General features: G+C 40.4%; 1 long non-coding RNA gene across 2 annotated transcripts in view; it reads right to left on the bottom strand.

Annotated features, from left to right (window-relative positions):
* Positions 1–13,331, bottom strand: part of LOC141350053 (uncharacterized) — a 121,355-nt gene that overhangs the window by 24,780 nt on the left and 83,244 nt on the right. The window contains exon 1 of one of the 2 annotated variants that reach the window (XR_012357978.1): positions 1,382–1,473. The exons of the other annotated variant lie outside the window; for it this stretch is intronic. This is a non-coding gene — a long non-coding RNA (uncharacterized lncRNA). Of the gene's footprint in view, positions 1–1,381; positions 1,474–13,331 lie in introns of those variants that run through there. 2 annotated transcript variants of the gene reach the window in all.

Raw genomic sequence — 13,331 nt, 5'->3', positions numbered from 1 at the left:
GACTTACATGGCACCTTCATAATCATGACATGAAGGAGATTTTATGCACGTTTATGAAAACTGTCATCAGGTGTCATTTGTTCAATTATGTCATTTTTAATTCAAAGATGAAATTGTTTGAGATGTCTTTGTTATGACAACTTGACATTAACCAATACATCATAACTTGTCATGGCAGCTTGACATTGCCAAGACAACATAACTGACCACTTTTTACCAGTGATACAAATATAATTGTGTTAATACTCTGTTAAATAGTTTTATAAAAGTGTCATGAATATTTTTCTTGACCTCAACTACAGTGGTATAAATATAATGTGTCATTAAAATGTCAATAAGATTATACTTGACTTTATGTATGTGCACGATACATAAAAAACTGACAAGTTGACATAACGAAGACATCTCAAACAATGTCATCATCTTTGCATTAAAAATTATGTACTTGAACGAATGAGACTTAATGACAGCTGTCATAAACGTGCATAAAAGCTCCTTCATGTCCATGACACGTGTCAGTCTTATGAACACCCCTTTAATGGTGCTTTTCCATGGCATAGTACCCCACGGTTTAGTTTAGTTTGGGTTGGGTCAGCTCACCTCACTTTGGCATGGTTAGCTTTTCCATCGAGTTTTGTATCACTTCGCAGTGGGCGGGATTATTGGCGTGTTGTTATATTTGCGCTGCCTACTGCTGTGACATCATGCAAGTGAGAGCGTTGTTGTAAATTCCCATTTATTTATTTCTCAGTCCGCCACAAAATTAAAATTTTCCACCACAAATAGATGTTTGCTGATCGCGTTTATCACTAACGTTACCTCTATCTCACATGACAGTTCTGTTTAAACACCCGTGGTGTCAGTAGTTGACGCGCTCCGCTGAGCCTCATTGAAGTTGCATTTAAGCATATATAATGCCGACGTGCTCGTCGCGAATGTTCCGCCACAAACTGCAAGTCTGGAAAAAACTGGTATGTTGCCCCTGATTCTCAATCTGTGTTTTTTTTTTATCGCTAAAAGGGAGTTTGGGAACTTATAGCAGAGCACAGATGACAACATGTTTGCTCGATCGCAAGCTAGCACTAAATACACTATAGCGATGACACGTAGTGATGATTTTCTCAGACCAATCAGTGATCTACTGTGTTTTCGTCTCACGTTTTGTATCAGCTCGGGTCGCTTGGAACCCCAACCGAGGTGGTACGAAAAAAGTATTGGGTACTACGTACTGCACCCACTGGAAAAGCTCCCAAAAGTAAGCTGACCCAAACTAAACCAAACCGTGGGGTACTATGCAATGGAAAAGTGCCATAAGTAAAGTGTTACCAAAAAGGCCTACATGTCATAATAGATAGTCATTGCAGGGATCAGAATTACCTACTTGCAGTAATGACGAATGAAGTCTTTCTGCTCAGTCTTTGTACTTGGAAATTCCGCCAATAGTGAATCTGCCATGGTGGAAGTGCAACTGTGTTTAAAAAGGGAATGAGAGATGCAATTTAGATGACCTATGACTCATTAAGAGAATAGGTACAACCCTTTTAGACCATGCGTCTGGCAAAAACTTCAATGTGGAGAGGTGGTATAGATCGTAGCGGGTATAAAAGTTAACAATGGATAAGTTTTTGACATGGAATGAAAAGAAAGCTGGAGATTCGGTACCAGCAGAGAAAACCAAGACAGACAGTGGACCTAATCAACCAAAAAGCCAACCGAAAAGAAAGTATGATGACTTTTGTTAGAGACAAAATGCAAACACAGTTGCATTATTATTATTATTTACTTTTGAACAAAGTCTTATTTCATGCAAAGTGATAAAACATTTGCACGTTTATTTTCTCTATTGAAAGTGTTTAATGCTGTTATGTTTAAAAATATGATGTAATTGAAAACATTTCAACAGTTAAACTTACAGCCTATTTGATTACCATTTTGTTGGAGCGATTGGGGACAGGTGGGGCTCGGAACCCTTCCCTACCTCCAAAGTGGGGAATGGCAGAAACGTTTGAGAAACACTGCCCTATGGACACCTGCGTCATGCACTTCAGACCATGTGCTTAGATTGTTAAAACAGAGCCCAAGGATTCTCTTTTGATACATTTTAATTTGTGATAAATGTTCTTTTGTCACCTTTCCTCATGACCTGTAACAAACAATCAACACCTTCATGCTTACATCTACCTATCCCAAGTTTTACCTAATGTTTAAGCAAACAGTAAAAAACAACATTGTAAGTCTGAAAACTGTACCAACTCCATGCTCAAGAAGATCAACCTAAAATCTAAATTAAAAACACATTGATTATCTATGAAGTGGGCATAGAGCACAACAAATTAACACTGCTATTGTAAAAGATTATAATATGATCTAGCATCACCACTTTCTGATAAAAATATATCTAGGTAATTCTCACTTTAACATCACAGCTTTTAAGAAAGCCATGATTTTGTCTGGTAATAAGAAGCAAAGTATCACAGTCTCAAACTGAAGCCGTGTAGACGGTTGGCTTGTCAGAGCTCAAGCCTGTCAGCAATTCATCTAAAATTACAAAGTCTGAGAGAGCGGGGGAAATCGGGCACGATTGAATTAGAGTGGTAGAAATGCTGATACAGACATGTGTGGCTAACACAATTTCAGTCTCTACTGTTTTAAAACACATTATTATGAACAAAACTGCATTTGTAAGAAATATCTCTTGGGCTTTTGTGGCGCTGACTAACACAAAGTGGCGGTTTCCCAGTCAGGGCTTATCCTATTCCCAGACTAAAATGCATGTTTGAGCTGCATAATATTAGTGCCATTGTTTTGTCTCAAGTTGCACATCAGTATTGTTTATTGCATGGTTTGTTTGTAAAAAATACTACTTAAATGTCTTAATATAACCAAGGCTTAGTCTTGGACTAATCTAAACCCTGTCTGGATACTGGCCCAAAGTCATTGTAGATAGGACTTGAATGGACTGAAGATAAATTCATGGCTTATTCATTTATACACTTTATAATAAGAACATTATACTGATTTTAAACTGTAATATGGTCCTACAGTGATTCAATGACAATCACTGGTAATATTGTTTTTACACCTACAGTATTAGCAGAATTTTTCCATTTTATGACAATGTCTACACTGTTAAATTTTTTCCCATAATAAGAAAAACAATTACTATGGAAGTACATTAGGTCAACTGTGTGGTGGTTACCATGATTTATCAAAATATCTTCTTTTGTGTTCAACAGAATAAAGAAACTCATACAGGTTTAGAACAAAATAAGACTAAGTAAAGGATTACAAAAAATTCAAGTTTGGGTGAATATTCTTTTAACTTATGTTTTGTGTTTTACTTAAAGGCGGAGTCCATGATGTTTGAAAGCCAATGTTGATATTTGAAATCACCTAAACAAACACGCCCCTACCCCAATAGAATCTGGACCTTCTGTTGATAGACCCGCCCCACACATACGCAACCCGGCATTTGATTTGATTTGATTGGCTATAAGTGTGTTTTGGTAGTCGGCCCGTCTCCTTTTCCAACGCGTTTTTCAAACATCGTGGACTCCGCCTTTAACTTAGCGACATGTGTTAACAAACATGACAGCTAGAAGCAGTTTGAAAAAAAAATCCACTCATCTTACCCTAACACTAAAAGCAAACTAAACTTTTGTTTCTTATCATAAGTGCTTTTTAAGGACAAAATATAATCAACATTGAATATTCATGCCTACACTGTAAAAAAACTTCAGTAGAAATTAGAGTGTTATTTGCAGCTGGTTGCCAGTAGCTTACTGTAGATTTAAATGTATATTATTTACTGGCAAGAGTTTGATCAAAGTTAAATAAATATTAAATATTAACAAGTCTTTAACTTTGCAGAATAAAACTATACAATAACAGCCTCATGCAAAGCATTCTGGGAACCAGAAATCATCATCAACCTTTCTGTTTTTTGCCTCAGATTTTGTTTCCCAAAATGCTTTGCTTGATGCTGTTATTTTAGTTTTACTTTGAAAAGGCAAAGACTTGTTAATGTTTAATGTTCATTTAACTTTGAACAAATGTTGCCAGTAAATAACATAAATTTAAATCTACAGTAAGTTACTGGCAACTAGCTGCAAGTAACACTGTGATTTCTACAGTTTTTTTTACAATGTAGCACATTTCTGACAATGTATAAGTGTTTCTGCATTTTCTCTTTGACTTATGTAAAGCATACAGTAGAATTCTTCATGTCTTTATACAACTAAAGATATTGCAACCAATAGATGTTACATGCATGAAGGCAAAGCAAACAATATGTGTCTTCTTTAATATTCATAAGATGTTTTCATGTACATATACTTCAGTCAGCCACGAGCTGCTGTCAAAGCACTTTCATTGTATGCAGATACAGCAAAACAAGCCATTTTCATGGACAGTTACCCCAGCCTTCTCTACAGAAAGCCCAGTACTTAACTTTCACATCAATGATTACCATTATTACACTAACATTTTCTAAATCACTCAAACATGCATCTGAAGCTTCACGTAAAGGCAGTTGTATTAAAAAGCACTGTATAAATAAAATAATTTGCCCTAAGAATGTTCTTTTGTGGCCATAAATGCTTATTTACTATAAAAAGCTTCACAATCCTTACTTTGTGGCATTTATTTATTGTATTCCATGTAGCCTATTATAATCTTTTTTTTTTCAAATACAGGCTTTGTTTTATGTGTTTCTTTGTTTTACAATTATAATTATATCTTTATTCAATCAAATCTTTTTCTTTCTATTATGGAATTCAGTTAGTGCTTTGTTAAGATTTGTTAAAGCCAGTATTAGAAACATGATGATGGCCTTTCTGTCACACTGTTAAATTCTTGGGTGAAACTCCATGGATACCCAACACACATTTTCATTCTCTGTGAATGTATCATTTTACAAATTAAATTAAAGCAGTGGAGAAAGTGTTACAAAAGCAGCATGAGAAAAAAAACAGACATAAAAAATATTGACAACTGTCTGTAAAAAAACAATAAATGTAAAAAAGCCCTCAGTGAAACACATAAATACAATCATTTTCTCCTAATTTAGTTTTTGTTTGGTAATAGAGTGCCACGGGGATGACATATTTTTTTAGGCCAACCCTCCCTTGCCAAAAAGCCTATTCATTTTCCCAACAGACTTTAGATGATTGCAAAAAATAAGTGTTTAACAAAATGACACATGTTTTGTCCAACAAGATAATCTTCACAGATAAACATAACTTTTAGAAATTTCGAAGTCTAAATACATTTACTAGGAATAAAAAACTAACCGTATGCTACTTTATAAGCAAACTATACCACAGTCGCTTAACCTTATCCTCAACACCGCCAACCATACAACTCTTCCACACTCTTAGAAAGGATGTGTTAATTTTTACACATCTTTCTGCGTTAAGCTTTTAACACATTGGGCCCTATCTTGCACCCAGCGCAATTGACTTTGTCCGTGACGCATGTATCATTCGTATTTTGCACCGCGCACAGCGGGGTTTTCCCTCCACAGACGCACGTCGGCAAACTAGGGAATGAACTTGCGCTCCCTGTGCGGTTCAGCGCAAAAAAGGAGGCAAATCATCCCTGATGCTATTTTGCAGTTTCAAAAAACAATTGCGCCACTGACCAAAAAAAACCTAGTCTAAAGTCAGTGGCGCGTTGCTCGTGGTTCATTATGCTATTTTAAGGGCGCATGCTTGACCATTATGTATAGCGTGCACAACGTGCACACACTTTGCTTATCTAATCTACACAGATGCAACAGTTATTTTTGCAAATCATAAATTGTTCCAATAAAAAATATTAACACATGAGATAAGGGAAATCATTGTGGTGAGCATTGTGGTGATAGTTTTTTATTTATTGTGTGGCTGCGTTAAAAAATTCTCATGCAAATAACGATTAAAATATTTTCATAAGTTTGTTGTGTGGCTGTATTACGTTTATTTTATGTAAATAGTAATTAAAATGTTTTCCTAAGAAACCTTAATGTATATGAACTTGTTTTGTAAGTGTACTTTGGGGTTGGACCTTGCTTGCGTTTCTTGGGTCCGATTTCAAAGCCCCCAAACCCTTTTAGCGGTGAGGGTGGACGCAGCGTCAGGTCATGTGTAGAGGCAGATCCACCTCCCGTTACACGGCGTGCCCGATTTATGCCGGCAAGCTTGGGATTCCCCCGTCTCCTGTAACGTTTGGCGCAACGTCTCTACTCTCTCGGAGCAGTCTCCTCACTTCCCTGCTGGCTTGGGGCCTGGCTATGCATTATGCATGGTCTACAGGTCCCAGTGAATGTCACAGGTAGCCATCAGCCACATGGAGGTGAGCAGCCCGAGGGATTCAGGCAGACGGTCACTGACAGGGGGTCTGTTCATTAAGTAGCAGGTGTCAGGGTAGGTCAGGGTGGTACCCATTTAAACGCATCACGGATAAAGCCTGCAGAAAAAAATGTGTGTAATAGAGCTTGGTTTTGGCTTGCTTTGATTTTTTTTTGGGGGGGGGGGGGGGAATTTGCTTTAATCGAAAAACTAAATAATAAATGATTTGACAATCATTATATTTGTTTTTCTTCTGGAGACTTATTTTTAGATTTTGACATCATTTTATGTTATTTTTTGCAACATCGAACAAGGTGCAATGTTTTGTCCTCCTGGGATCCAGCAATTCATTTTGTCCTTATTTGCGAAGACAATTATGTATATACATATGGCATATCTCAAATACTAAATATGTTTTTTTGCTCCAAACACATTCATTACATAAACATTGTTTTCTTCTTCGCAAGATGATATTTAAGAATAATAAATTTTTTATGTATTACAGTGTACTATATTTACAGCACTAAGGTATAATGCTAAAATCCTATTCTTAATGTGGTTTTAGTAAAAACATCCTTCACAACAAGATATATTAATATGAACGGCAACCAGTGTTGGGGAAAGTTACTGTTAAAAGTAAAGCATTACAATATTAAGTTACTCCCCAAAAAGTAACTAATTGCGTTACTTAGTTACTTTTTAATGGAAAGTAATGCTCACGTTACTTTTTCGTTACTTTTTCTTACTTGGCTTGGCTTAATCTCTTTCAGATCTCGCAGGTGTTTTTTATGATTGCAAAAATGTCAAGCTTTGGCCTGCCATCTCGATTTCTGACTCAAACTGTTCCCGCTCAGGCGCAGAGAGTGCGTTATTCTATGTTAATATGTTCAGTTTAATTCAGTACATTATTTTATTTTGAAATCGAATTAATTAAACTGAAAAGTGTGTACATTTACACTCACCTAAAGGATTATTAGGAACACCTGTTCAGTTTCTCATTAATGCAATTATCTAATCAACCAATCACATGGCAGTTGCTTCAATGCATTTAGGGGTGTGGTCCTGGTCAAGACAATCTCCAAGCTGAATGTCAAAATGGGAAAGAAATGTGATTTAAGCAATTTTGAGCATGGCATTGTTGTTGGTGCCAGGCGGGCCGGTCTGAGTATTTCACAATCTGCTCAGTTACTGGGATTTTCACGCGCAATAATTTCTAGGGTTTACAAAAAATGGTGTGAAAAGGGAAAAGCATCCAGTATGCGGCAGTCCTGTGGGTGAAAATGCCTTGTTGATGCTAGAGGTCAGAGGAGAATGTGCCGACTGATTCAAGGTGATAGAAGAGCAACTTTGACTGAAATAACCACTCGTTACAACTGAGGTATGCAGCAAAGCATTTGTGAAGCCACAACACGCACAACCTTGAGAGCGGATGGGCTATCACAGCAGAAGACCCCACCGGGTACCACTCATCTCCACTACAAATAGGATAAAGAGGCTACAATTTACACAAGCTCACCAAAATTGGACAGTTGAAACTGGAAAAATGTGGCCTGGTCTAATGGGTCTCAATTTCTGTTGAGACATTCAGGTGATAGAGTCAGAATTTGGTGTAAACAGAATGAGAACATGGATCCATCATGCCTTGCTACCACTGTGCAGGCTGGTGGTAGTGGTGTAATGGTGTGTGGGATGTTTTCTTGTCACACTTTAAGCACCTTAGTGCCAATTCGGCATCGTTTAAATGCCACAGACTACCTGAGCATTGTTTCTGACCATGTCCATTCCTTTATGACCACCATGTATCCATCCTCTGATGGTTACTTCCAGCAGAATAATGCACCATGTCACAAAGCTCGAATCATTTCAAATTGGTTTCTTGGACATGACAATGAGTTCACTGTACTAAAATGGCCCCCACAGTCACCAGATCTCAACCCAATAGAGCATCTTTGGGATGTGGTGGAACGGGAGCTTTGTGTCCTGGATGTGCATCCCACAAATCTCCATCAACTGCAAGATGCTATCCTATTAATATGGGCAAACATTTCTCAAAGAATGCTTTCAGCACCTTGTTGAATCAATGCCATGTAGAATTAAGGCAGTTCTGAATGTGAAAGGGGGTCAAACGTATGGTGTTCCTAATAATCCTTTAGGTGAGTGTATAAAGTAATGTGTTACTTTACTCGTTACTTCAGAAAAGTAATGTTATTACGTAATGCGCGTTACTTGTAATGCGTTACCCCTAACACTGACAGCAACATTGACTAAGATAGTAAGATTAGTTTTTTTAGTATGTGTAATCTGATTTTATGAAATATAACTTACTTTACTTGGTCTTGCTTTATTCCCAAAATAAATATATTTAGATATTATTACAAATTTATGAATCAATTGAGCAACAAATATATTTATAAATAAAAGTGATTTCACTTCGACTTATGGGTATAAAGTGGCATGCAACAGCACATCAGTTAACCCTGTTATAGAAGTGTATAATCTCTGAGCTTTATGCAGATTCTCCATTGTTTATCTTATATGACACAGTAATTAGACCAGCTTCATTCTTGACAGACCAATTAAAACAAGAATAATAAAACACGTACTATGAACACTATTGTTACGGTAGTACTGTTAATTATATACCACCATTATAAATAAATAAATTAATGCAGACGTACTCTGCACAAGAATACGCCCTGTAAAGGCTATTTTTAAGTGGCTGTTTGAAACACAAACACATTTGTCGGTATGTTCTTCCACCTCCGTGTGCTCTATTGGAGGCTGCAGGGAACAGCGCAACATAACCCAAAGCCCCCAGTGTGAGTCCAATGAAATAAGCATGATTTCTTTTGGGCGAGCAGTCTTGTGGATGGGGCCAGAGGAAGGTAATGCTGTTAACTCCCTGGCCTCCGCGGAGATAGAGACAGCATCTGCTGGGCAGATAAAGGCATCAGTCACAGCTGGGCTCAGTCCCTCCAAACCTCAGTTTTGGCATTTACTCTATCGATTAGGATCCCAAAAAGCTGCAGTCTGCTGTGATAAGAGCAAAATGGCCCAGGTCTTAGGAGACAGGGGGCTTATAGAAAACATCGAAATATTTTCTTTGGCTTGATGTCTCATCTCAGTAGATAAATCACTGCATTGATGTGACCTGCCCCATTCAGCCACCAAGTTTTATTAGCGTCTAATAGGAATGTCATTTGAAAGTGACAAATCTGACAGCATATTTTTTATTTTTTTTGCTGGGAATATGAGGCTCTGATTTAATAGCACCATCCTTCTGTTTTCATAACAGGAGAAGAAAGAGGAGAAAATGCAATTTTCTCTACCCACTTAACAGGAGCCAAAGAGCGAGTAGAGAAGCAAAAGCAAGTTCAGAGCATCTCATTCCCATCCAAATTTTCAACCTCTGCATCCATTCAAACCTCTTTGATAGGCTCACTTTGCATTATTACACTAAACGGTTATTTCATCTATAAATCTTTTTGCCAACAGAATGTCAAATCTTTATACATAATGAAAATGATAGGTATTTTGTAAATATAAAATCGCTGGAATCTTAGTGTCAATAGATGACAGGCAGTTAAAAATGCTTAGATAGTAAAGGGAGAAAATAAGGCTCTAGAGCATGTGTTTGCTCCAAGAAAACGTCTCGGTTACGGATGTAACCCTCGTTCCCTGAAGGAGGGAACGGAGATGTCACGTCGTGACCGACGAATTGGGAACTCGCTTAGAGAGACCAATCTGCTTCGAATACTACAAAAAACGCCAATGAACTTGGCATTGAGATATTTGCATAATGCTGGCGCCGCCCCGCCAGGTGCGTATATAAGGCGCACGTGCAAATAAGGAAATCAGCTTCTGTTCGCTGAGAAAGCCGGAAGGTGACCGGCCTAAACAGCAGGTGGCAGCACCTGTGGCGACGGGACGTGACGTCTCCGTTCCCTCCTTCAGGGAACGAGGGTTACATCCGTAACCGAGACGTTCCCTTTCAGTCGGTCACTACGACGTCACGTCGTGACCGACGAATTGGGAATCCCTACCAAAACGCCACTAGGGGCTGACCTCTTCCAGTGTCTGCGTAAAGCCCTCCGGTTCCACTTAAGGATAAGGAGAATTAGGTTTTAAGGCAGAAGGCCGGGCACTAGATGTTCCTTTAACCCCACAGTAGTGCCAGCGACTGGGAAGCCACCGCCCCGTTAAGGGCTAATGGTGGGCGAAAGTCAACCGTAGTTGAGGTAAATGACAGCCGTGGCTGTGTAAGCAAAGCAGTGCTCTGCTAAGGGAAACGTGGGCTAGCAGGATTAACCCCACGGAAAATACTCACAAAGGAACCCGTTGGGACACAATGTGGGGCCCTGGCCAAACACGTAGGTTCGTAAGAATACAACTAGTGAAAGGCTGACAGCCAATGCTCCGCAACAAGGGCTGTCAAGGCAGTGGAGAGAGCAAATCAAACCATTACGCATTTTTGCTCTGTCAGCCTTCCATACTGAAACTCAATTTGGAGCCTCAGTCGGAGGCTGCAAGCTGACTTGCGAGTCTGCTCTCCGTGCCCTCCCTGGTGAGGAAAGAACACGAGAGGATACAGGCTCGATACGAACATTGTAAAATCTAATGAACGTATTAGGAGTCCCCCAACCCGCAGCTCTACAAATGTTTGTCAGCGAGGAACCACGAGCTAATGCCCAAGATGAGGCAACACTCCGTGTGGAGTGCGCTCTCAATTTAAGGGGGCAAGGAGTGCCCTGCAAATTGTAAGCTAGGGCGATAGTATCAACTATCCAATGAGACATCCTCTGCTTAGTGACAGCTTTCCCTTTCTGCTGACCACCATAACAAACAAAGAGCTGGTCCGAGGTCCTGAAGCTCTGCGTGCGGTCCACGTAGAATCGCAGTGCGCGTACGGGGCACAACAAAGCCTCTGTTGGGTTTGCCTGCTCCAAAGGCAATGCTTGCAAGCTCACCACCTGATCTCTGAAGGGAGTGGTGGGAACTTTGGGCACGTAGCCTGGTCTGGGTCTCAATGTCACGCTCGAGACAGCAGGACCAAACTGAAGGCACGACTCGTCAACAGAGAATGCATGTAAATCTCCTATTCTCTTCACTGAGGCCAATGCCAGTAGGGTCAGAGCCTTCATAGATAAAAGATTCAGACTCACAGACTGCAAAGGCTCGAACGGAGGACTCTGAAGTGCTTTCAGCACCATGGACAAGTCCCAGGGAGGAATAGAAGGGGGGCGCGAGGGGTTTAGCCTGCGAGCGCCTCTTAGGAATCTGATAACCAAATCATGCTGGCCCACTGATCTGCCATTAATAAGTGAGTGATGGGCAGATATAGCGGCAATATCAACTTTAATAGTGGAGGGTGACAGCCTACCGTCTAACCTATGTTGAAGATATAAAAGCACGATGTTAATAGGGCATTCTCTGGGGTCCTCGCGTTGCGAAGAGCACCAAGTGACGAAAAGGTTCCATTTTAACGCGTAAGCCCGTCTCGTAGACGGAGCTCGTGTCGCGTCGATAGTGTTAGATACCGCCTGGGGTAAATCACTTAAACCTTGTGCGCGCTCAACGACCAAACGTGGAGATTCCACAGGTCGGGGCGCGGGTGCCATAATGTGCCCCCTCCTTGAGAAAGAAGGTCCTTCCTCAGGGGAATCCGCCAGGGAGGGGCTGTCGCGAGGAGCATTAGTTCCGGAAACCAATTCCTGGTCGTCCAATATGGGGCGACCATTAAAAGGCTCTCCTCGTCCTGCCTGACTTTGCACAGTGTTTGTGCTATTAGACTCACTGGGGGGAACGCGTATTTGCGCATGCCCCGCGGCCAGCTGTGTGCCAACGCATCCACGCCGAGACTGCCCTCGGTTAGTGAATAAAACAGGCGACAGTGGGTATCGTTCGGTGACGCAAATAGGTCTATCTGCGCACGACCGAACTTCCTCCAAATCAGCTGGACCGTCTGGGGGTGGAGTCGCCATTCGCCGGGGCGCGCCGCTCGGGAAAGCGCGTCTGCCGCTGTATTGAGCGATCCCGGGATGTAAATGGCACGAAGGGACCTCAGATGCTTCTGACTCCAAAGGAGGAGATGACGAGCGAGATGCGACAGGTGACGAGAGCGCAAACCGCCCTGACGGTTGATATACGCTACAGTCGCAGTGTTGTCTGAGCGCACTAGTACATCTTTCCCTCGCAGCTCCGTAGCGAAGCGTACGAGTCCCAGATATACTGCCCATAGTACAACAGCATGCCGGAAGACCTGTCTCATGGAGACACCGGCTCTGAGAAACGCGGGGTCTGACCACGGGGGGAATGTTAGGCGAGGTAATGGACAATTATGCTTCTAACCTGCAAGGGGAGCAAAAAGCAAAAACTCTTTAGTGTTGCTTTAAAAAAAAGATAAACGCCAGTTCTCCTTTTCTGCAGAATGCAACAAATCCGCTCAACAAATCACAGTGCACCATTCCACGCATTGTAAACGACAATGGCAGTGCATTGAATACACAAAGAATCCTAGTTTTCCTCATCTACTTTGTCCAAAACCATACTTTTGATGCCATTGATATACCTGTGGTGGTTTTCTGTAGCGGGAAAGAAACATAAGCCATCAAAATCAAATAATTTACGTGAGAAGCACTCGAGCGAAAGAAAAATGCCGGCTGTTGCTTGTTCTAACAAGACAGCATCAATGCTAAGACATTGACCCTATAGGGCATCTTATGAAAAACTTTCCATTATTTTATGCAAAGTCAATGAAAATCAAGCAGGACCAAAACATTTTACAGCTGATCGCTGTCAAAAAAGTTCAGCGATGATGTCCCAAGGATGCCAGCAGCAATGACAGTGTTCTTAATATGACAAAGTAAATGTTTTGATTAATGCCATTAATGTTAATTTTTTTAATCAGTGTATACCACTAGTCAACTAAATGAATATAACATGGCAAAGATGAATGCACATTTATATACTGATTCAATAGATTTATAGCATTTTGAAAAAAAA

This window comes from Misgurnus anguillicaudatus, chromosome 16, assembly GCF_027580225.2.
Source record: "Misgurnus anguillicaudatus chromosome 16, ASM2758022v2, whole genome shotgun sequence".
Lineage (NCBI taxonomy): Eukaryota > Metazoa > Chordata > Actinopteri > Cypriniformes > Cobitidae > Misgurnus > Misgurnus anguillicaudatus.
This window is presented reverse-complemented; position numbering and strand designations above follow the sequence as displayed.